General features: G+C 37.1%; 1 protein-coding gene across 1 annotated transcript in view; it reads right to left on the bottom strand.

Annotated features, from left to right (window-relative positions):
- The window catches only part of sorcs3a (sortilin related VPS10 domain containing receptor 3a), a 314,187-nt gene that overhangs the window by 285,444 nt on the left and 1,477 nt on the right, over positions 1-27,266 (bottom strand). The window lies entirely within an intron of this gene.

Consider the following 27,266-nt stretch of genomic DNA (forward strand, 5'->3'; position numbering starts at 1 on the left):
GTGACGGATTCGGAATGCAGTCAGTGGAAATACCAACACATTGACTTGAATGGAAACCGATTGAATCCGCAGCCGTTACGCAGCGGATCCGCAGCCTTTCCACAGTCGGTGGAAATTGGGGGTTAGTGTATTAAACTGTAATAAAAGATTTGTTGGTTCAAGTTAAAGAGCATCTATTACATTGCTAAAAAACAACGTTATTTTGTGTATTTGGTATAATACATTGTGCTCATATGGTTTATGGTTCAAACACATTATTGTTGCTCCATTAATCCCTGCCTTCCTCAAACGCATTGATTTTGTACAAAGCTCATTGTTCTGAAAAGCGCAGTGTCATCCTATTGGCCAGACGCACCTCTGATGTCAGCCGGAAATGTGACGCTACTTACCATGTTTTGAAGATTGGCTCCCAATGCAATGCTGACAGGAGTTAATATTGTCTTTACTACCTTATCAATACAAGCCGAATCTGATCCAGAAAATGCAAATGACCAAGCTAATCGATCAACTTTACCAGCGCGGATACTAAAACATAAAACCATGTCTGCATTTGTGATCGTAAAAACGACAAACAACAAGCGCTACTCTGCACTGCTCAAAACTTGCGTTTGAATCATGGATTAGTCAGTAGTAAATTCTTTAAATATAAAACATTGACTACTTACAGGCTGAATGTCTGAAGCGGGAGGAATTATGATAATGTCGGTCTTGTCCACGTCAACCAGCCCAGGAAGTAAACTGTTGCCTACAAAACCATATGTTTGTTGTAGTCCAAGAAAAGGGATTTACGCTGGAGACGAAAACTCGCATCGTTTACATGTACTAATACACAATTACAAAGGAAATGTAAAATTGTGAATTGAATTTCTGGTGTTCTTTAAAAAAGTAAGTTAAGTAATTTAACTTAAAAATAATGTGCAAACAAATATTTTTACGTATTTGAAGTATTTGTTGTTTCTTTACACACACACAACACACATGCATGCTCGCATACATTAATCCCGATCAAAACCTAGGTTTCATGTACTAAAGTAAAAAATATTACTAACTAAATGTTCCTATATTTTATATGACGATCTTCAAATACGCATTACCCGGCCACTCAACAGCTGGGTTTCCATCCAAACATGAGACAAATCTTTTCAAAGTTTGCAAAGACAGAAAAAAACGAATGCAAATTAGGTGTGTTTTCACCCAGTTCTTTGCGTGGATGATGGTGAAATTGGTAAACTAGTAAACCAAATGGCAATAACGGCAAAAAGGCAATAACGTGAACTGTTAATGATGGAAGACAAAGTCGTTACGATAGGTCTATGGCCGGGAATCCTGTGCATTATGTTAGAAGAATTAAATTTTGTGTTTCCCCCAAAACTGCTTTGGGACAGCTGCCATTTCTTGCTTACGTATCAAAGTTATAAACTTTGCAGTTGCTTCGTAAAACGTTGCAGGGCTTGTTAAATCCATCAGTGGGTTTAATCAGAATTTATTCGCCAAATGCATTTTTATCTCCAAATATTCGCATTAACTATTTTTTTGCACAAAACAACAACCATTCGCAACAAAATGATTTTTATTCGAAATTTGGCATTTCCATCACTAGTTTCTAATCTGGTGCTTGCAAATAAAGGTGCATAAAACAGGGAGATGGTAACATAGATAATGTTTGCCCATAGATATATACACAAGATGTTGCCTTGAGGTTCTAAGCATGCGTCAAAACCACCGCCATCTTGGAAAAGGTGTCTTGTCATAGGAAGTAGCTAGATAACGTTGCTATCTCCACCTGTACCTCGAATTCATGGACGATGCCAGACTTTTGTGCTGGGTATGGATGTTAGGCCTACTAGCACTATGCATTATATTTAGAAAAAGTCGATTTTCTCAATATCAAAAGTTTACATTTTCTCTGGACTCAATGCTAAATACATGTCTGACCATTGGAACGAACAAAAAAAAAAAACTAAAAAATCGCATTCATTTTGATTTATGGTGATTTTACACCTTTGCCTACATTGAGGCTGGTGCATTATAGAGGAGGGGCCCCTTTGTTTCAAGATGGCATCTCTATTTGACACATTCGTTCAGCCAAGGCGCCATTTAGTGTATATATCTATGATGTTGAGTTGAGTTGTATCTGAGTTAAAGCAAGAAAGCAGAAGATATAGAGAAAGCCCAAGGATCGAAAGACCATCATCAGGAGACCCAAATCTTTCTGCTTTGCTCTTCATACCTTGTGCCCCAAACCTTCTTTATGTTTCTCTTTCTTGTTGCATTTTGAATGATCCGTTCCCTAATCCACATTTTCCAGAATCCTCACATCTGAAATATTTTGCTGATATTCCTCCACACTGATTGGATCGGTGCCTGAGAAGACTGTCCAGTCTCTAATAGCGTGTCATGACCGACTTTAATGCAGCTTAATAATTGATCCGTGCGTATATCTCTGAGAGACTGGATTTGGTTTGGCAGAAGAGTGGGAAAGAAATTAGCATCATTGTGGCAGTGCTGCAAGAATATCATTCAGCTGTTTTGAGATGTCTGCCTTATTTTAATTAAAAGCTGAATCTGAATTAAATCAGTTATTTGAATTCTCCTTTTAGTCGTAATGAAAACACGTCTAAATGCTCGAACGGTTCAGTAGACCATCTTTACTCGCTTTATTGAACTAAAGGGGGAATCGTTTGTAATCAGGAAGTAGTAATTGAGACACAAGCGTACTAAATATTTAAAATATATTTGATATGTTTCTACATGACACGCATATCTCTTCCAACTAATGGTCTGATTTCATGCAGTGTTTATTAAAGACAAAACCTTCATTTGAAGTAGTTTGTCCTTGTGCGAGTCTTGAATAAGTAAGGTACTGTATTGAATAGTTGAAGTTAAAAAAGTTTCCCAATAAGTAACTGCAATGTGAAATGGTTTGATATGTTATAAGACAATATCAAGTTTATTTACCTGAGGAGTATAAACACAGTGGAGCTAATAAGATTATGCTTTTTTGTTTGATCCTATCAGTAAATAGTCAAAACAGCTAATCTAAGACTAATCGACTCATGCAAGTTAAATTCGGTTCTGGGGTGTACACAGCATTAGTGGGCCTAAACACAGGTATCATATTTTTTTTTTTTAAATCCACCATGCCTTGCACTACATGTGCAATAAATGATAAATCGTATGTGCACAGGGAAGAAATAAATGCAAGATTCGGTAGATGCCACATTGATTTTACAGCTGAGTTATATCTACAGACAAAATATAGACGTTGAAATATCTATGAAAGGTTTTATAGACAGGGTAGTGTGCAATCTAAACACATTGTATCTGCCTGTATCTGAAAACACAAACTCGCACACTGCATGCAGATCGCATGCTTTCCGACTGGCTGCTTTAGGTCTCCCTGGCCTCTGTGTGCATTGATGCTGGAAATGATAGCTCCATTGCTCCTCTGCATTTACAAAGTCTCCGTGCGCACAGCCATTCTCTTCCCATCAGATAACCATCACATTATCAGACTGCAGATCTGTGCAATGGGCTGAATTAACCGAGAATTTTGGGGGGAATGGTTGTCCATGGGACGATACAAAACCAAATGTTGCATCTGTCACATATCGCATATGGCAAGAAGTTGTGGGTTTGTTACTGTAATGTTACAGTAACACTGTAACAAATACTACAATGAGGCTTATTTTTTTCACTTTATAGTAATGCAGATTTACTCTATGCATAATAGTAATGAGAACGGTGCAGTGCCTCTTTAAGCAATATATATATATTTTTTTAGGTATAAAAGGTTTCATGAGATTTGTACTGTTTTGCTAACTGTCACAAATGTTTTGTTGACATGCAAAAACAGTCCTTTCATCCGTCAGATCATTGCTTATACTGTAGTTGACTTGCTATTTTGACTGAAGTAAAACCTAGTCGTAATAAAGACAGCTACTCTCAAACCGAGTGATGTCAGTCCTGAGCAATCTCTCTGCCGAGAGGGCGAGTTAGGAATTGGTTAACCTGCCTCTCTATCCCTTAAGCCTGTCATAACCTACACCATGAGAGGAAGGGCGATCAAGCAGCCCAGTGGCCTTTGAGCCCATGTTGACAATTCAAGATTCTTCAAGTGCCCGGGAATCTCATGAATATTGCATTCGTCACATCAGCGTGGACGGTGGGGATTTGGCATTTCTGTCTCACGGTGTCTTATATTAGTTGGATTGTTTTGACCACATGTCAAGTTTCTGGTTGCGTCAAATTCTATTTTTGTTTAAAGGACAAAACTTTTACATGGTGTTTGGACATAAATGTGAGTTGGCAGTGTGTAAACACAACCACCCTACAATTAAAAAAATCCTAATCCTAATCCCTCTTTAACTTCTTTGATGCCATTGACAAGTTCTTTCGAGTTTCTCTTAAAGGGATAGTTCACCCAAAAAGGAAAATGTTGTCATCATTCACTCACTCTCATGTTGTTACAAACCCACATACATGTATTTGTTCTGATGAACACAAAGGAAGATATTTTGAGAAATGTTTGTAATCAACCCGCTCATGGACCACATTAATTTCCATAGTAGGAAAAAAGAATACTACGGAAGTGAATGGGGTCCACAAACATTCCTCAAAATATCTTCATTTGTGTTCATCAAAACAAAAAAATTTATGCGGGTTTGTAACAACATGAAAGTGAGAAAATAATGACACAATTTTCATTTTTGGGTGAACTATCCCTTTAAGAGAAAACGCTTAATGACAAGTTTTTACGGAAATCCATATTTCTGCTATTATTCTCTAGGTGGCACTTATAAAACACTGAAACATTCACTGATCCAAAAACAGTAAAAACTCTGTGTATGTTTTGATCATCGTTCTTAATCTGATCTCTAACAAAAGTCCATTACAAAAATGCAATTATCAAATTGTTGTATTTTTGAAGAAACCTACTTATATTTGAGAGGTGGTGAAAAAGGAAACAATTGAAGATAGGATGAAACATCTTTTTTTATTTGAAAGAGGGCTGGCTAGCTGGAGGGGAAAGAGTTAATCCCCATTAAACCAAAGCAGTCTCATTAGGATGGGAGTAAATTGTCACTGATCTCACAATTTGATTACGGTTATTAGGTCAACAGTTCGATTCGATCTGATATCTCAATGCATCTTTTTTTTATATTACTGCACAGCTCTTACACTCTGAGGCTATTTTGGGGATTTCGGCCTACCCAATTTTAAAAGCTTCCCATACCCACATGCAGAGGTGTACATACAAAAGTTTGGTATCATTTTACAGGAAACCCTTTGATATTACATAAACACTGTTGAAAGTGCTAAACATGGTTGTATGTGTTGTCAGTCCTCTAATAAACACAAAAATGAATAGGTCGCTTTTTCTATTTAACTCTGGCCCTGAGTGGTAACGAAACCTGCAGACAGTTTGTTTGATTCCAGCAATAGTCAGCTTACAGAGGAAAAAGTATTTTTTTTTCTCTATCATAATCTATGCAAAAGTTATTTTACTCCATGGAATAATACCCTTTTTGTATTTAATTTCCACCTAAAAATATTTGAAGTGCCCCATAACCACATACAGTGTAATAAATGCAATTTCTTTATATAATTTTACAGAAAACCCTTTGAAGTTACATAAAAAGCTGCTGTTTGTGACAAATATTGTTATTTATGTTGTTTTTCATATGATTAAACACCAAATTTTCTATTTTTGTTGTAAACATTGTCTTTGAAGGTGAATTACTCTGGTTCTGTGTACTCTAGCAGACTGCAGACAGTAAACACCCCAAAAAAAAGTTATTCTTATTTTACTGAAGGGTGTGAAAATAAATTTTTCATATTTTGTTTTGCACATATAATAAATAGCAAGGGATTATTCATGCACACAACCAAAGAAAATGCTGTGAATGGACTCATTTTTTAGAGTAGGACCTAAGATAAAAGATGGTGTAGCATTTGTGGCTATCTGTGCTATCTGAGGCAGTCCACGCTCAAGTTTCACATACGTTTACAAAAGACAATTTTTACCTCATTATTTATTTGACGATTGTTGGATATGTGATAATAATAGCGATAACAAAAATAACGATGTAGCCTTGTTCCTGAGAGTGAGAGCTTTCATTTGATATAAGATTTGCCCATGTTTGTCATACTTGAAAATATGAAATATGTGAATATTAAATGATATAAAAAAGTTTGGGGGGTGATGTAAATTAAGTGTAAATAACTTTCTTACAGTAAAATATATGTCAAAGTGATGTATATCTGCAGAAAGTAGAGATTCTAAGCTTTCAAACAGTTTCTCATATGTGGTACTGGGGTCTATGACAGACCATTAAATATTAAAGGAATATTTTATATAATAAATAATTTTGGACCCGATACAGGGTCCCAGAGTTAAGTGTCTCGCTCACACTTTTACTGTTGTGGCTCTTACTTATCAAAGTCCTGCATTAAAACGCTCCTCCAGAGGTGCACTGATATGGCGCGTATTGCTTAGAGATGCAATGTGAGCCCTTTACATCCTAAAGCATTTGGACACGCTATAACAAATGATCTGTGGGGTGTTTTGGGCTCAAACTTTACAGACACATCCTAGGCACACCTGAGACATATATTACATCTTGTAAAAATTTTCATAATATGTGCCCTTTAAACTTTTAATGGTGTATTACAAATGGATGGTTTATTGTTAGAAGCGAGTCACGTAGCAACAAAAATTTGAGGTACCGAAATAACCACAGCGGTGGTGCTGTAAATGCCATCCGCTCCCAGAATGCTTTGCTGCGGTTATTGTTTTGTCGTCTGGCGTATGTGGTGCTGGGAGTGAAAGCTTTGAATTTGATTAAATCTGTAGTCTTGTCACACGCCGTTTCCTTCACTCTCCGTTTCTCATAAACCTTGTGATTACGGGGAGTTCACTTAACTATCTTTTTTCGCTCAAACTTTCTCTCCATCAGCTCCGGCAGACTTTTCACTCGCCTCATGTGTATGCTAGAGAAACCCCAGCGATGCCATCAAAACCGGAGCCATTTTAACAGCTCAGCGGGAGATGAAAATAGGACGCTGGCAAAAAAGCGTCGTCACAACTCTTAATGAGATATGAGCATACAGCCGCAAAACGAGTACGACCGTTCGGCTTCAAGCTCTACGCTCCCCCTAGTGAGGCCGTGAGCAACTGCCTCAGGATGTTTCTTTACAAAGAAATTTATCTAGGAAGAAAATGGAGAGAGTATTTGTGTATTTGTGTTAGGTTGTTTGTTTGTTCACACAAACAGTGAGGTTGCATGCACACTAATGAGCTACATAAGCCCAGCACGTCATATTTTTGCTTATTGGTGTCCACATAATAAAAAACACACACAGATACACATTTAGAAGAGAACAGATTTGACCTCTTGCACTTCTCTGCTGGTCAAACTTTCCGGCAAGCTAAAAATGCAGTTGGTGCCAGCTACCGTATCGGGAGCATTTTATCCCATCAACCTCCTAAATCCCACTTCATTTGCGTATAATAAAGACTGATCCAGAATCAGTTTTACACATCATTACATACCACATCACTTGTGTCTCACATAATGAAGAAAAAAAGGTCGACAGATTTGGCTTGCAGTCCGCATACATGAGAGTGAGAAACTTCAATCAAATTCTTATTTTCATCCAATCAGTCAGGGTGGGAAAATAATCCTGTGAGAATTGTCAGCAGTTTATACACCCTGAACTTTGCAATCGGAGGGATTATGTGAACGTGCTAGTCTCAGAACGGATGCGTTCGGAAATAAGCCATCTGCAATGCGAATAGCAATACTGGCCCGTTGTTATCTAATATACTGAAATGAAAATGAATGAGAGCGCAGGGTGAATTATCTCTCATGTAATGGTCTTGGTGAAATCGAACTCGGCATGAAATAATAAGTGGTAATGCGAACTTTAAACTAGAAAAGCGGAAAATTATGCTCTTTAAAAGATTTATAAAGCTGGCTATTTGCATACGGACACACTTCCAATGTATGCTAATCAGATGGATCATTTAAGTATTTGCATATTAATTCTCTACTGGCAGAGGTCAGGTCCTGCTATACCCCCCCTCCCTTTATAGAAACTGTAAATATTAAGTGACCTATAACCTTGATACGGCACATTAAAGAGTTAGTTCACCTCAAAATTACAATTTTATCATGAATCACTTACCCCTGTGGCGTACTAAACCACCAAGTCCTTCGATTGTCTTCAAAACATATTTTTTTTATATTTTTGTTGAAAACCGGGAGGCTTGTTGTGACGGTCCCATACACGCAGTTTGATTTACACAATCAAGCCATCGCCAAAAAGCTCCATCTGCCATCAGTAGTTTAATAATAATTTAATGAAGCGACAAAAACACTTTTGTGTTTTAGTTTTGTGTAAACGATTTTATTCAACAATTTGTTCTCCTCCTCGGTTGCTCACTGTAGTAGTAGTTGCCAAAAAATTTTATGTTGTTGTTTATGCAAACATCACTGTTAACCCAGATATTGTCTTTACTTAAACAATCAAGTAAACATCACTTAATCTTTTCTGTTTTGAAGCCAAAGCTTAAAACGTTTAGTTGATTTAACTTTTAAGCTTACAAAATCCATTAAACTAAAACATTCAAGTAAAATGAACTTAAAATTATTACAGTAGTTCATGTTGTGAGGAATACCCATAATCCTTTGCACTGGAATATTTTGATTATTTTCTGCTTTTTCAGAGAATAAAAACTGATAAGAACTTTCACTACTCAAATATTTGTTATTAAAATGTCATATAGGTTCAAGCTCTTATTTTATTGATGTTGTTTTGTTGTAAACTATAATTTTGTGAAGTCACCGTTCAGGTGATCAGTGTTTCCGTACATGAACCCTGTTCAGAACATTTTATTGTATTTCTCTCCACAGTACTGACAAAGTTTTGTTTGTGTTTTTGTGGAGAATCACGTTTATTCAATGATTGACTTAAAGTCAGTCATTCATTTTGTGTTATAATACCATTTATTACATCAAAAGTAATATAAAGTGATAAAAACTATAGTTATATGCAACGGGTTTCCTCACAAATTTAAAGCATTAAAGCATTAAGTACATTAAACTTAAAATTGTTGTTAGAACAACGTATATGTTTAAGTAAACATCACTTAAAGTTTTTAAGTAATCATTACTTACATTTTTAAAGGCAACGAGTTACCTTAATTTTTTAAGTAAACTCAACTTATCCGGGCTTACAGTGATTGTAGACAAAACATAAACAACTCAAATAAATGCAGAAATTACTTGCCAGCGTAATGTTGCACTTAAAGTTTTAAGTTCAATCAATATCAGTTTACACTTTATTTAAACATCCTTGACTAGTGAACAGTTACTATAAATTCTAAAATAAAGTTTTAGAATTTAGTAGCTTTATTTAATTTATTCCAACTCCTAGTTAAAGGGGCCATGGCACAAGACTTTTTTAAGATGCAAAATAAATCTTTGGTGTCCCCAGAGCACATATGTGAAGTTTTAGCTCAAAATACCATATAGATAATTTATTATAATATGTTAAAATTGCCACTTTGTTGGTGTTTTCAAAAATGTGCCCTTGTGGGTGTGTCCTTTAAAATGCAAATGAGCTGATAAAATTCAAACACTGATCGCAATGATGGTGGTTTGTTGCAATTGAAAATTGTGCTGTGAATTATTTTCTCTCTCCACTTAATTTAACCACTGAAGTATGGATATTTCTCTTCAAAAATATAACATTTTGAGCAAAAAGCTTAAAAAATTGCGTTTTTGTAAAGGAATTTATGTTAGAGATCAGACTCAGAATCACTATCAAACATAAAGGCAGTTAAAATAAATCATTAAATCTTTTTAACTTCCGTTTTGGAAAAATTCGGTTTGGCCATCTAGTGGATAAAAGCGGTATTACACTTTCACTTTGAAATTCGTCCAGAAAGGCGTATTTATTAGTTAAATATTAACTCGTAATTGACGAGATAACTCGTCAATGACGGTGAATGAGTTAAAAAAGTTAAAAATAATTGAAATTTTAAATTGATTGAACTTAAAAAGTGCAACGACTTTTTGACAGTCTAACTCTGTTACTCTGTTTATATATGTATACATATATAAAAACAATTATTTTTGTAATTTCACACTTTTTAGCTTCATGTCACGAAAACAACATGATCTCACAAAGTTCCGTGGGATAGTCACGGAATTTTGTGCACATTTTTCCGTGGCATTCTCACGGATCTCCGCATTTTTCCATGGCCCTGCTACGGACTGTCTTTTTCCGTGGCATTCTCACGGATTGGTGGCTCAACTGCTTTTTCCTATTTTCAAACCATTTTCGCTTCAGTTTAGGGTTAGATTTGGTGTTTGCGTTAGTATGTCACTTTAACTATTGGTTTATACTATTTTTTCTGATTTATTCTTCTATATTTTCTAAACTTTAAACAATTGTCACCTGGTGTTGGGGTAAGAGTTGGGTTTTGGGTAGGGATATCATTTCATGTAAATCTAACCCTAAACCGAAGCGAAAATGGTAAGAAAATAGGACAAAACAGTTGAGTAACCAATCCGGGAGAATGCCACGGAAAAAGACAGTCCATAGCAGGGCCACGGAAAAATGCGGAGATCCGTTAGAATGCCACAGAAAAATGGGCACAAAATTCCGTGACTATGCCACGGAAATTCGTGAGATCAGGTTGCACGAAAATAATGTCTCAATAATACTACTAGCCTTAACCCACAAAACTGCTTTAAAGAAGTACAAAAGCATCTCATCCTGGCCTTGTCAGGAGAGCGGTGATGAAAGCCTCTTAAATTTGCTCTTATGATAATTAATATCACCTCAGTTCCAAGCGTGCGTTACAAAAACAAATTGGCGTATGCAAGTTTAATTAACCACACTTCTTTTACCTTGTATGAAATCTGGGTTACTGCTGAATAACTTCTGAAGTGCGACGCTCCTAATGGAACTGTCCTGCTGCGATATAGCTGTGAATGTTTGATATTATTATCAGGACCATGTTCACAGGCCCCAGTATTCATCTCATTTCCAGAAGCTGACATAGATGGAAGGAGCCGTGCAAAGAACTGGGCACAAATCAGATGCATTTTAAATGCTTTTTGAGGTTTTATAAACTTTTAATGGCCAGCAAAAAGGGTAGAACTTGCCTAGGACTGAGACTAAGACTGAAAAAAATGATTCATTCAATATACTCAATTTTTTAAGGTAATTGGTTGCAATCAATTTTAAGCTATATTTAAACAAAAAAAAATTTAAAAATAGAAAAAAAAAAACTTTTGTTTAAATGTAGCTTAAATAAATTGACTGCGACCACTTACCTTAAAAAATTAAGTTTCAGTGTGACTGTAAGTGTTCGACAAATGTTAGCAACCATGGGAATAATACTGCTTACAATCACTGTAAAAAATAATGTCAAATCAACATATGAAGAGTTTGGTTTCAAAACGCAATAAATCCATTTTGACTAATTTGGGTAAACACATGTTTTCTCTACCCTGAAAGTGACAAGATGAAAACCACTTTTTTCTGTTACTAACTTTCACATAGCTTAGGTTATAATAATTTGATTTTCAAAGATTTATTATAAAAACAGATTTTTCTTTCCAAAATGCTAGATATCTATTGAATCAATATATAAATGTGCATTCATATTTGCCATGTTATATTCATTTAGTTGACTAGTGGTATACACAGATTAAAAAAATAAACATTAATGGCATAAATCAAAACACTTACTTTGTTATATTAATGACACTGTCATTGCTGTTATACTTGGGACGTCGTCGCTGAACTTTTTTGACAGCGATCAGCTGTAAAATGTTTTGGTCCTGCTCAATTTTTAATTAACTTTGCGTAAAATAATGGAAAGTTTTTTATAAGATCCTCTGGGGTCAATGTGTCGGGAGAACAAGCAACAGCCGACATTTTTCCTTCGCTCGAGGGCCTCTCACGTAAATTTTTCGATTTTGATGGCTTACGTTTCTTCCCCGCCACAGAAAATCACCACAGGTTTATCCATGCCATCAAAATTATTATTTTGTTTTTGTTTGTTTGTTGATCATGAAGTACAAAGTAGACTAGGATTCTGGTGTATTCAAAGTACCACCATTATTGTTTACAATGCGTGAAATGGTGCGCTGTGATTTACAGAAAGGGAGGAGTGGCGTTTATCGCGGTTTGGAAAAAAGAGAGAAAAGATGACAGAAAAACACGGCGGATATTGGATTTTGCATAAAATGAAGAATTGACTTTTTAATATTGACCTGATAAAATACTGATTTTGGCAGTAACTATTTTTTTTATGACGTTTATCACGTTTGGAACCAAACTCTTCATATATTTTATGTTACCGAAATTAAGTTGAACAATTTCAACTTGTTTTTATACATTATGTCAAGGTATCACAAGTCAAACTTTAAAATGGTAGGTTACATTTACCTGCAAAAACAAGTAGTTTTAAAGTCATGTTGCTTGAACTTTAGGTGAACTTTTCCTTTAAGCTTTAAAATCAAATCGAAAATATGCCGACTTTTTATGCATGAATACATACTGTATATTGTCAGTAAATGGTCCACTTCCATTGCGAATAGGCCGTCTTCTCACATGTTGCACCACAATGTGCTATTGGATGGAGTTCAGTAAATAAGGATCAGGCACATTTAATTCACTCTGTCACAGTCTTCCCTTTGGCAAACACGCTCGGATTGCCATAGCAACAGCCATGGTGAACAATCATAGTGTTATTTAGTGACTGTGTTAAATTCGCAGAACAATCAACCACACACACAGACACACAGACACACACACACACACACACACACATACCTATACACTAAAAAATACTCTCCATGGCCTGTTCAGTTGCTTTCATCCTTTGTCCTTGAAATCTTTGGCATTTTTGTTCTGGAGCCCATTTTACTCAGCTTTACCACGCTTTCTGACCGTCTGCATTGCTTTTTCTATTTCTTTGGAGTCTGTGTTTAGATCAGATTGAAAACTTCTAGGTGCATGTGGAGTTAAACAAGTAATAAGAGTTGGAAGCAATTTCCTTCTGCTTTATCGAACTGTGAGATGGGCAATAAACACTCCTGCCTTGCTGACTTGTTTATTATTTATATCTAGTTGATTAGAATTCGATAGTCACACAATGTGGCGTAAAGGGGGAAAAGTGTGAGGAACTGAATTTTTCTGCATTCAAAATCGTTTAGATGGACCATAAACATGAAGGTTAGATATCTGGTCACTGAGGACAAGTTAAGAGATGGGTTACACATTTTCATCACAATAGAAAATGTTAAATATTGATAATCATTCATAATCCAATCAATTCCCAAGGGATAAATTAAATCGTGTCCAACATTTTTTGTCTTGTTGAATATCTTGTAAATGCATACTGTACAGAAATAAAATGTCAAGCTGTTTGACTCAACAGTATGATAACTTAACTGTACTGTAGTTAAACAACTTGACATTTTACTTCTGTATGTGATGCATTTCCATATGAAATAGAATATTTAACAAGACAAAAATGTGGGGCAATTTTTAGATATATCCATTGGGAATTGATTGGATTATGAGATCTTTTTAAGATTAGTGGTTGGAAGGGAGTGGATAAAAAAGATGGCTCCATGACAAAACTGAAATATAAACAAGCAGATCCAAGTAAAACATTGAAAAATTGGAAACATGCCAATAACTTAGAAATAACTTTTTCTTTGTAGTCTCGTGACCGATAGGATTACAATTATTTTTAAAGTAAATATACAGTCTTACACATCTGGGGTGCCATGAGGATGATTAAATAATTACAGATAGATTATTATTAACCTGGCTCCGCCCTCCTACGTGCGTCCGCTTAATTTTCATTTCGCTTCAGTACTACGTCTGGGACTGCTGTGTAGAGTTTTGTTTTCTCCTGCAAAAATCTGCAGGTCCAATCAGTGAACAGATGGGGGTGGCTAAGAACGATGACGTTGAGCTTGTGCGTCAGTTTGAGTTGTAGTTCAGTAATGGCAGCGGAGAAAGACGTGAGAAAAGATTCGCCCGTTGTTGCAAAACTGCCGAATATACAAAAGTTAAAGCCGGAGCAAGAACAATGTTTGTTAAAGGAATAGTCTACTCATTTTCAATATTAAAATATGTTATTACCTTAACTAAGAATTGTTGATACATCCCTCTATCATCTGTGTGTGTGCACGTAAGTGCTGGAGCGCGCTGCGACGCTTTGATAGCATTTAGCTTAGCCCCATTCATTCAATGGCACCACCCAGAGAAAGCTAGAAGCGACCAAACACATCAGCATTTTCCTATTTAAGACGAGTAGTTATACGAGCAAGTTTGGTGGTACAAAAAAAATGTAGCGCTTTTCTAAGCGGATTTAAAAGAGGAACTATATTTTATGGCGTAATAGCACTTTTGGGAGTACTTCGACTCGGCGCAGGAACACCCTCCCTCTCCCATTATGAGAGGGAGAAGGGGACCGGACTTTTCACGCGAGTCGAAGTCATGTGCAACCAGAGATTTTTCCAGTGTAAAATGCCAGTGTGAACTAGCAAGTCTAGCATGGAAACTAATTTTTCCCTTGAAATAGGGAACCAATCACAGAATGGGGAGGGGGCAGCAAGACGATGACGACGTCTACGCGACACACCGAAGCAGTATTGTTTATCCATAACGGCAGCAGACGCGAAGTTACTTTTTGATGCAGCCTTAGATATAGTGTTCGAAGTAGTTTTGAATGCAAGCGTATTTAAAAAAGAGCAACTTTTCAACAATTATATATTATAATATTGTCAATATGCTTGTCCTGTGCTTGTCACAATGCCACTAAGTTGTGTTGCTTTTCAATATCAATATACAGCTACCGGTTTAGTTGTATAGCTTTCTCTGTGTGAAACACCCGATAAAAGTTTCTTTTCAAACTTTATTTAACAAAGTCATTAAAAATAAAAGGACACATGACATAAGGAAATTACTCGATAAAAGTTGTTGACACTTGAATTTATGTCACTCTACATAATGTCATCTGGTATAATTGAAACATTGGCTATGAGCTACGTACAGACGCATTTGATAGACATTCGTAGCGCCCAATAAACGGTTCTGGGCATTCATAAACCACGCCTCAAATACGAGAAAATGAACATGCGGTTCCCAGACGACGTGTCATTCTCTATGGGACTGGTCTGGTGTTAGCCAGGATAAGTGTGAACGCTAAGCGTGTATAACTTAATACATTTTTGGGTAAATCATTTTTTGGTACGGACCAAAAATCAAACCAAAACAATTATTTTTTTAAACATGTCAAGTATGAACATGCCCTTAGCTGTTAAATAAGAGTTTGTAGTTTCTATAAGAAATGGAGAGAGAGATAAATAGATCCTGGTACATCCAGCGATATCTCACATATTTTATGTGTTGGCTAATTCATATTCATTCATACGACCACAGTCGTAAGTTTTGGTACGATTTGCCCTGACCCCTGTGACATTGGGGTTAGGGGCTGGGTTAGGGGTTCATTTTCGTTGTTGTTGTTTTTTTCATGAGAATCATACAATTTTGCACGATTAACTTCGTATGAATGGATACAAATTAGCCAACTCGTAAAATATGTACGATTTCTTGTGAGATCAGGCTGTGTACATCATGTGCCTCCTATTTCATATCAAGATCCTCACTGACACTAGGGCATTTTCCAAACGGCATTTATGCATCCTTGAAGGGCTCTTCACGAAGGGGACACCACATAAACAATCACTCCAGATAAAGAGAAAACAACACAATTGCGCAACTTCCTCTAGAGTTGACACATCAAGAGTTCTGATCTCCAAAGAGAACAGGGCATAGGGATGGAAAACGCCATTAGTTTTTATGGCAAACAAGTAACTTTTTATATTACATGATCAGGGCTCCAGACTGCATTTCGCCACCAAAATTTGAGACATGTGCGACCAGTAAATTTGACCTTTTTTTTGTGATGTGACACTGAATTTAAAACAGCACATTGTACTTTCTGCATCTATCATCAAAGTATTTATTAGTAATACAGTGTATTGCTTAGTAGAAATGTGAATATTTGGTTAGCATGTTGATTTACGGTATGTGCCCCTAAATTTTCTGGTTGCGCCCCTAAAATTTTCAGTTGGGGGCCACTGTGCTCCTAGTGAAAAAAGTTAGTCTGGAGCCCTGATGATGTGTGTTATCCATCTGAATATAGAAAAATGATCGTTTTAACTAGACTTGTTTTGTGCGGTGTGTTTTTAGCCAAATTTGGCATGGAGTAAACAGCAAAGCTGTCAGAAATGGTAATAACGTCAATTCGCCGCTTTTTGATTTCAGCCAGTAAATTAAAGCTAGATTAGTTTTAATTAGACAGTGTGTGGATGGAGCTCTGGTTGTGCGGAGGAATCTGTCAGCATTAGTCGACATCAAGAGAAGCTGTAAATGAACATGATTCACACAAACACAGTCTTATTAAAATTCTTTCTGCCAAATAAACATGCGCAAGTTCACAGAGTTAATCGTGAGCGTGGAGCCCGTCTACCTTCATGTCTTATTCATTCATCCTCTACACTGTTTAAAGACGCTTTAAAGTCCCCATGAAATAAAAAATTACTATTCTTATTTTCACTGGTGGCCGGTGACTTCTTTTTGTGAGGGCGCATGATGCGAAGTTCGTCACAACATGTATGTAGCCCGTCATGTGTTTGGTTCGTCATTTCAAAATATGTGTTCGGTGCGTCCAGTGAACCTATGCATCACATGTCTTGTCAAAATAAGTGCCTGCTGCAGACGCGTCTAAAGGGTTTATGATAAAAAATACGCTCGCGTTTGCCAGATACTCGCATAGTGTCATGCGTAATCAGAGTTTACTGTTAAGGGAGTGTCTTGTGTGTATTTTGTGAACGTGAGCGTCTCTTTTATTATAAAAGGTTTTGACGTGTGTGCAGCAGGCACTTATTTTGACAAAACACGTGATGCACATGGTTTACATGACGCAACAAACACATATTTTGAGCAACACACATGACACTCCCAACACTTGTTTTGAATTTGCGCCCCTCGGAAGAGCAGTCACCAGCCGCCACTGTCCATTATAAACAATTAATTTGTGTCGGTCATTATATTTAAAATATATGTCCCTCTTGTAAGTTGTGGTCATTCTTCTTTGGTGATGTCAGTTTAAAAGCTTGGGTTGGGCATCTGTTAACCCCGCCCCCTCCAAATGTCAGTCTGCTGCTAGTTCCATTTCTGACACCTACTTTTCTATATCCAATTAGTTCACAATCCACGCTTACTATTTTCCTTGTGTGATCTTCCGTTTCGCTCAGAATTATGTCACAATACAGAAGTAAAATCAATCACGACTTCCTGTTTAAGGAAAACTGCAATTCTTTTGGAAATACAATAGGCTTTATGCCCAGCTGCACTACTTCCTGAACTTCAGCCAGCTCATTGTTTCCTGTCTGCCATTTTTGGACAAACTGATTAATCCAGGTGTGTCTGATTATTGGTGTTGTGAATACTGAGGTCAGGCACACCTGGATTAATCAGTTTGTCCAATAATGGCAGACAGGAAACAAGGAGCTGGCTGAAGTTCACGAAGTAGTGCAGCTGGGCATAAAGCCTATTATGGCTAAGCTATATCATAAAATGGTCATGCATGGATTGGTTATCGCTGCGTGCATGTAAAAAGTGTTTTTGTTTTTTTTAATGAGGTCATCAACTGAACTGTGCACAGGACAAAAGCTAAATATGGGTCAAAATCCATGCATTAGGCTTTGTAGTGTAAATGCAGCCTCGTAATCTAAAACTAGTATCAGACTGAAATTCTCCAAAACAGTCGAGTTAAATGTGATGCATCCTTATCTAAACAAAATGTCTGATCTGAGTTGTGTAATATTTCTTTCTACAGAATCATGTACGGATCTCTGATAGTGCCGTATTGTTCAGCGAATCCAAAACGATATGTAGTTGATATCATAGAAGTGTTTTGTAATCTACCTCGAGTGTAGCACTTTGTCTCACAGCCAGTCTCAGAGAGAGATAGATAAAGAGAGATAAACAGAGAGAGAGACAAAGAGACTGCCTGAACAACCCAACGGAGACAAAAGTGTTTAACGCGACCGGGATGAAACTAAATCACATCTGACATTCTGTTATATCAGTCTAATTAACACAGGGGGACACATACATTTGGAGACACCCTTGTTGCCTGTTTGGGTTCAGCAGCCAAGCATGTGATTATGCGGGAACGTTCTTGTCTCCAGAGAGCCCAGGCTTTTCTGCCGTCGCCCCAACAATGGAGATAATGGCTGCGTTTAGGGGGCTTGTAAAGCGACTCATCACGTTTCTCATCCAGTGGATGATGCTATGCTACAAAGGGAAGAGGATGTGATGTGTTCTGCACGTCACACATCGCTCCTGGAGCTGAATATTAGGGAGATAAATGAACTATACTCACAGAGGCAGATAAGAGGAAATTTATTTTAGTCGCTTCTGATAGGAAAGAGTGTGTCCTTAATCTAAAATGCCTAGATTACCTAATTATGGGTCATGTCTGTGCAGCCTTTGGTTCTGAGAATAAATTCCACCAAACTACTAAGTAACTTTTCAGAAGTGATTATGTTTGTAGATGAACCAATGCTGTGCATAAAAAGGGGCGGAGCTAACCATGTATGTTATTTTTTGAAGATATTTCAAACTAATCTCACATGAATTCATACTGTGCGTATTTTACTGATACATTTCGAATAAAGTGAATCATGCAAAAAGGTACAATTATTAGAAAATAACAATAATGACACCTCACCCCTAAACCCAACATTACTGGGGCAAAAGCATATTGTATACAAATGTACATATTTGATCGTACAAATTCATTTGAATTAGCCCCCTCGTAAATATTAACTGCATAAAATATTACTGCACATTTTCTGTTGTTGGAAAGGTACCCTCAAATGTACCATTTTATACCTTTATGAATATACAACAGATTGAAATATTGTACCTTTGGGGGTATTATACCCTAAGGACCAGTTGTATACCTTTTAAGGAACAATTTTGTACCAGTGAAATGTTAGGGGTACAAAATGGTTCCTTAGGGCATTGGTTCTCAAACTTGTTTAGGGTGCGACCTCCCTTGTGTACGGTGAAAATGTATGACATAAAACATTTTAAAACTTACAATTTGAATTAAACAAAACATATTAAATTATACAACGTAGCACCTGATAACTTTACATCTTGGTAACTTTCAAAAGCTGGGAACTATTTTCGGGCGCTGCCTAATATCATTGTGCATCCTGCAGCCATGTTACGGCAGCAAAGTCCTTGATTATTACGCCAGAATGAGAGTATAGTTCCTAGCCATATCGACCTAGGAGATCGCAACTTTTAATTTTCCATCGGTCTTAGTACACGATGTAATACAGAAGTGTCACGGCTAGTCCGTGTCATGTTTTGTGTATTGCACTGATCCGTCTCACCTGGACACTCATTGACTCATTACGCCAATACACTACACCTGTCTTATGTTTAATTGTCTTTGTATTTATATGCCTTGTTTCTGTCACACCGGTTGCCGGATTATTGTCATTACCCTGTCTGTTCCCTGTGTTGGATGTTCCTGTTTTCCTGTGTTCCTGTATTCACCATGTCAGCCCTCGTGTCTTTATTATTAAATGTTATTTATTTTGAACTTTGCGTTTGCGTCCTGTCTCTACATCCCGAGCGTGACAGAATAATCCGGCCAAACTGGACGCAGCAAGTTCACGGAGGGCGGCTCCCCCAGGAGTTTCGTCGAGGGGGAGTAGTGACATCGGGGTTCATTTCCCCATCAGCCCCGATGTCTCTTGGGGACCACCGTGAGCGATCGCTCGCTCCTGCGGGCCTGTGGGAGGAGGATCGGCCCAGGCGGTCCCCCAACGGTTGAGTCGTCGTCGACGGTCCCTCGGAGGACCACCGTCCCGCTCGTAGGGGGATCCGGAACGGACCACGCCCGATCATTTCCCCGGGGTGGCTACCGAGTGAGGGTCTCCATTTCCACGAGGGGACGGGAGATGACTTCCGGGGGCACCTCATCGTCGGCGATTCCCAGAAGGGGGGTAATTCGTCTGCCTCGGTTCTCGGAGCGATCGCTCCGGTTCTCCTGGCGCAGTCCGGCCCACCGTCCTGTTGGTTTCGTCCCGGCGGCTGCCGGCTTCGCCAGGGTCCCCAAGCCCTTCACCCCTCCCTTGGACTCTCGCTACCAGACTTTGTTTTTGTTTTGTGTTTATGTGAGTGTCTGGTAGCCACTCGTAGAGGGAGGGGTTATGTCACGGCTAGTCCGTGTCATGTTTTGTGTATTGCACTGATCCGTCTCACCTGGACACTCATTGACTCATTACGCCAATACACTACACCTGTCTTATGTTTAATTGTCTTTGTATTTATATGCCTTGTTTCTGTCACACCGGTTGCCGGATTATTGTCATTACCCTGTCTGTTCCCTGTGTTGGATGTTCCTGTTTTCCTGTATTCACCATGTCAGCCCTCGTGTCTTTATTATTAAATGTTATTTATTTTGAACTTTGCGTTTGCGTCCTGTCTCTACATCCCGAGCGTGACAAGAAGAGTCAAGTTTTAAATAGGAAAAATATCAAAACTCTTTGGTTATTTTTTAGCGCAATGCTAATGGTCTAATCAGATTCAATGGATTGTGCTTAGCTATGCTAAAAGTGGTACCGCCAGACACGGAGATCGGCTGACTGGATTCCAAAACGGTAAAACTCAAATGTTTCACTCTAGGGGAGCTGGAAAATGAGCATATTTTTAAAAAAAGTGGAGCGTCTCTTTAACTCTTTCCCCGCCAGCGTTTTTAAAAAAAGTTACCAGCCAGCGGCAGCATTTTTCATGATTTTCACAAAAGTTTAATGCCTTCCAGAAAATGTTATTCTTTAAATATATAAACAAACAATATATCAAATGAAAGAACAGACCCTCTGCTTTCAAAAAAGAAAAGAAAAATGTTTTATCCTTTATTAGTTCTCTTTTTACCTCCTCTCAAATATGGGTAGGTTTCTTCAAAAACACAAAATTTTGAACAAAAAGCTGAGATAAATACATTTTTGTGAAGGACTTTTGATAGAGATCAGATGCAGAGCGATCTTTAAAACATACACAGAGTTCTTTCTCTTTCACATAAAGCGCTACTTCCGGGTTGTATAAGTTGTGGAAGTAGCGGTATTGCGGAAAGCTGGAAATTCTCGTCATTGGCAGGGAAGCGGTTTCTCTTAATTGACAAGTTATCTCATCAATGGCGGCGGAAGAGTTAAGCTAAAGGTATACTAGTGCCGTCCGCATATGCGCACCATCCGCATGACGTCATTTTTGTCATCAAGGTCTGCGGTCGTCCCACGCACCGTCCATGTGCAACATTATGCATACAACAGCGCATGCGCTACAAAATATTGAGACAGGACACTCCACTACAAACAATTACACAAAGGCAATAGACAAAGTTTGTACACACACCATCATCTTTTCTTCTTTTATTTTCACTTCTTCCAAGAACAGAAGCTGTGGAGCATTTTCATCACCATAATGTTTCCTGTTCTTTGTTTTCTTGATGTTTGTTATAAACTTTGTTTGCAATGGTGAATCCGCTACTTTTCTTTATCTATCCTAAATGTTTTAATGTACTGTAAATGACACAGTTCTGCCCTGACGGCCTGGTAGAGCAGTAATTTGAATGAGAAATAATTTGTATTGCGTACGTGTCGAACACGGAGTATACTTTGAAGGCTCAGCGGACATTTGGGCGCGCAAGACGAACACGGAAAGAAAGTATACTCGGCCCTTTAGGGTATCACCACAGCGACAGAAAAGGTGTAGTTTTTTACCTTTTTTTTTGACAGTATATGATGTCTTATTTGCTGTGTAAACTGGGAGCAATGCACTCTAAAAATTGCTGGGTTGTTTTAACCCATGAAATGGTAACATATGGTTTCCAACTGGTTTAAATGAACATAGAAAAGGTCCATATTTGACGCAAATATGAGTTTCAGCAGTCAGTTTAAGTTGTAATTTAACCGCCTTCAAATCTCAATCTCTCTCTTTATATATATATAGTACTGTGCAAAAGTCTTAGGCCACCATGTCAGAATTAAATTTGTTGTTTTTGCAATGTTATAGCACTCTAAAAATGGCTGGGTTATTTTTGACCCATAATGGGTAAATATTGGACAGAACACATGCTGGGTTAAAATTTGCCCCAATGCTGGGCTATTTTAACCCAACTGCTGGGTTATTATACCCCATAGTTGCATAACAACAACCCAATATTGGGTCATTTTTAACCCAGCACGGGGTAATTTTTAACCCAGCACGTGTTCTGTCCAATATTTACCCATTATGGGTCAAAAATAACCCAGCCATTTTTAGAGTGAGTGATCATATATAATTGTTTCTCAGTCTCTTTAATAGAATACATACAGAAAATACAGGAAATGTGTATATATAGTATTAAAAACTGTATAAAAAAGTGTCAAGTTTTTAGGGTAAACTCCCCTTCCACAATAGCAGGAAACTGCAGGATCTCTTGAACCTAAATAAAATTATTCCTAATTTCTAATTTTAAAGAAATTGGTCTTTTAACTTCATTCTGCTCAAAAACGCTGTGTTTAGTGCCAAGAGGTCACACTAAACACAGACTATGCCTAAAGAAGACATTTAGTCCTGAAAATTATTTTTTTCTCTGTATTTTCTGTTTGTATCTTCATCAAATAGATTGAAAAATAAATATGGATGGACATTTAAACTTCTAAAACAACTTCAAGTCTGATCGTATTGGCCTATTTTGCACATTACTGTATAATCCTTAAAGAACTAAACATGTGATCCGGGATTCTGTGTTAAACTATTGGATCATGTCAGCCTTTTCCACTCCATTTTCCACATTTTAAATCCTAAAAAATAAGTTGAGTCTGACATTACCCAGAAATCTTGGAATGTCAGCCAAAAAAATTAGCTCCTGGGCAAGATTAATCCCACAACCGCATCATCACAAGCAGAACCACAGCTGCGTAAAAAAGGCCTGGAAAATAAGTGTGTAAATACTAATTGGAGTTTGGGGGCCATGCAACGCTAAATAATTTATGACATTTCATTGCCTCCTTTACCAGTAATTAGCATTCACGCTAAATAGACAAACTGGTTTACAATGCATTAGTGCTACTAAATCATGTTTAGGAATGTGAAAGCCTGTTAAAGATCTATATGTGGTTTCATGAGTTATTAGAGATGAATAATTGCCTTTTGCCGGGATAAGTGTGCTTGAAATGTTGGAGCATGCTTGAAAATGAAGTGTTGGGGTTGCAAACACGAATCCTGAATAGAGGATTCATGCATGCATACTTTAGTATGCTATCTCTAAAAACTATTTTGTATTTATTAACAGTAAACTTTTGATGAAATGAGAGTTGAGACTACAGCTGTATCCTTGATATATATATATATATATATATATATATATATATATATATATATATATATATATATATATATATATATATATATTCATCCTTCTTTAATTTCCATGGAAACTTTGGAAAATTTCAGACTCCTGATTGCAACTCACTGATAAAAACTGCTGATTAATGATATGTAAAGATATGTGCAAAGAATTATCATAATACAAATCAATTGTCCAAAGAAATTATAAAAAGTCTTACAGAAAATAATGTACTGTACAACACAACAAATCCTTTACAATAAGAGCAGAAATATGTATAAAGTCACTTTGATTTAATGGTTATCTTTGATTGAATTTCAACATTCAAACCCCCAAACAAAAACTATGGAGAAAGTGTATGCTTATCAAAAATATATGCATATACATTAGAGACAGCAGACCATGAAGTACAGCAAATGAGACACATGCTGGGACAAAAACTCTAGACTGCAAACCCAAAGGATCAGTCATCTGTAACCATGTCTGTAAACACAGCCTGATCTCACAAGAATTCATACATATTTTACAAGTTGGCTAATTTGTATGAATTCAAAAAAAGTTAATCATGCAAAAACGAACGATTATTATTATAAAAAAAAAACAATAACAAAACCCAACGTCATAGGGACATCAAAAAAATGTGGTCATACGAATTAGCCACCTCGTAAAATACGTACCAATTGCCAGATATCTTTGATAAACACAACAGCCTCTTTACATCCAATAGTTCAAGACAGAGGTTCAATCAGGACTATATGTTTAGTTATATAAAGATTATATGCAGCACAAGGAAAACAGTTCGGTTTAGTGAAGCTAGAACTGTCTGTACCAACAAACACATCTCTACCATTTCTTACAGTTAACAAGACGCAGGTTGCCTTATAAGAAAATCTTCACATTTTGTAGACATATATACAAATTCACATCCAGATGGTACTGATTAAGATGTAACTTGCTGAACCTATTAAGCCACGCCCACGTTTGGGCACTTTTTTAAACTAAAGATTTAATATGAAGGTATAGGCAAATATATAGTATACAGTTCAAATATATTCAAGAGAAACACCCATAACAAAGCTCGTTTAGCACAACGGTTTACTTAAATATTCACGGAGGCCTTACAATTTCTCAAGCATTTGACAATAGGATCTATAAAAATGATCAATCTCTGTGACTACATCCATATTCATTCATGTACAGCTTATAACTTGGAGCTTATTCAAATAAAAGTGCTATTTTCCTACTGAATGCTTGACATCAACGCACGATGGGACATGTAAATCATAGCATAATGAATAAATAAGACGTAAATCTGCAAACAACAGAGTTCCTGCAGCTGTGGAAGTCATCACACCACTTATCTACTGACCATCCTTTAAAGAGATGCCCAGCCGATGCCTGACCAGTGACCACCGGCGGAACCAGTTTAATTCGCTTACGCGTTCACATACCTCGATAGTATATATAAATATATGAAGAGTTTGGTTCCAAAACGCGATAAACGGCATTTTTGAAAAAAAATGAGTTACTGCCAAAATCAGTATTATATCAGGTCAGTAGTTAAAAGTAAATTCTTAATTTTACGCAAAATCCAATATCCGCCGTGTTATTCTGTCATCTTTTCTCCATTTTTTCCCAATATGCGATAAGCGCCACTCCCCCTTTTTCACAGAACGCAATAAATCCTACAGCCCACCATTCACGCAATGTAAACAAACATGGCGGCGCGCTGAGTACATGGAGTCCTAGTTTTCCTCATCTACTTTATACTTCGTGATCAACAAACAAAACAAAATAATACTTTAATTGCATTGATAAACCTGTGATGGTTTTCTGTGACGGGAAAGAAACGTAAGCCATCAACATCTAATAATTTCCCTGAGAGACTCGGGAGACGGATGCTTGTTCTCCCGACAGCATCAAGCTTCTCATGCTAACACATTGACCCCAGAGGATCTTATGAAAAACTGTACATAATTTTACTCAAAGTCAACGAAAATCGAGCAGGACCAAAACATTACAGATGATCGCTGTGAAACACGTTAAGCAAGGACGTCAAGTATAACCGCAGAAATGACAGTGTTTTCTTAATATGACAAAGTAAGTATTTTGATTAATGACATTAATGTTTATATTTTTAATTAGTGTGTACAACTAGTCAATTAAATGAATGTAACATGGCAAAGATGAATGCACATTTATATAGGCTATTGATTCAATAGATTTATAGCATTTTGAATAAAAACTTGTCATGGATTTATTGCATTTTGTGGAAAAAATAATCCGTTTTTATAATAAATCTTTGAAAATCAACTCATGGAATAGAATTTTTTATGATTATATAACCTAAAGATGCTATGTGAAAGTTTGTAACAGAAAATAGTTGTTTTCATTTTGTCACTTTCTTGGTATAGAAAACACGTTTTTACCAAAATTTGTCAAAATGGATTTATTGCGTTTTGGAACCAAACTCTTCATATATAAATATATATGTATCTCTCTCAAGGGTTTTTTCCCTCCTAGGAGTTTTCCCACTTAACTAGCTAGGAGGGTTTTTCTCCTAGGGGGGTTTTTCATCCCCTGGAGAGTCCGCCACCTTTGGCTTAACTCACCACTTACATTATTACTACACTGGCTTTCTATGCTTTTCCTACATCTATTAATTTAAAGCTGCTTTGAAACAATTAACAATTGTGAAAAGCGCTATATAAATAAAACTGAATTGAATCGAATTGAATAAGCTCCGGTGGACCAGATCCATCTCCACACCCTACTGGTATCACTCTCCATTTCATATGTTGAGTGTTTATGAAGTTGATTTATGGGTCACATCGCAAATACTTTTACAGATCACAGACTGATGTTTGAATGTCAATCAATATGACTGAAACTGAAGTGAAACGGCAAGATAAATATCAATATCAACCCAAAGAAAAGTAGAGCTTTGGTTCGCACTTATTTAATATCGCACAAAAGCCTATGCTTGCCTTGTACACAAAAGAAATTCAGTGTTAGAGGTTCACCGTACTTTATTCATCTCTCATACAAACTACACCCAATGAAGACTAAGCATTTTAGCAGGTATGCAGTGAGGAAAAACATGCTTGAGTAGGCAGTCCCTGAACAGGACAAAATCTTTCAAAATGGCTGCCTGAGTCCTGGAAATAATTATGGGAGATTTACAACAGAGGCGATGAGGGACTGGACCTGGCAGCCAGTAACCCTTCGCCAAAATCGCTGTTTTTTCCCATTGACAGCTACTAAACAAGTTAATAAAGCTGGATGCCGTATCTGCAGACAGGGTGTAAAAACGCTTGGCTCTTTTTAGATTTATTGAGGATTCTTGCACAAATGCGCACAACAAAGGACAAGAATGGATGGGATGGTTTATTTATTAAGAGTGAGTTAGCTGCTGGGGAATGGTTAATTCAGTCTGATTTATAAGTTCAACACCTCATGTGCCATGAAGAGAAATGATTTGGTAGACTGTATAGCCTGTTGATGTCATCGCCTGGAAGCGGGTTGTGACACAAACAGCTTCAAATAAATTCATTTTAAGAGGTTAAAAGCAGTATATAACACATGATCATCCTCTAAACTCCATTTCACAATCTTCAGACACCACCTGTCTGTGAACCACAAATCAAAACAGTGCACTCAAACCTGCTGAAGTGCAAGTTCCCAGTTCGTATTACTTTTTGTAGGGTTCTTTGGTATATTCAGATTATTCAAATATAAATAA

This window comes from Misgurnus anguillicaudatus, chromosome 3 (assembly GCF_027580225.2).
Source record: "Misgurnus anguillicaudatus chromosome 3, ASM2758022v2, whole genome shotgun sequence".
Lineage (NCBI taxonomy): Eukaryota > Metazoa > Chordata > Actinopteri > Cypriniformes > Cobitidae > Misgurnus > Misgurnus anguillicaudatus.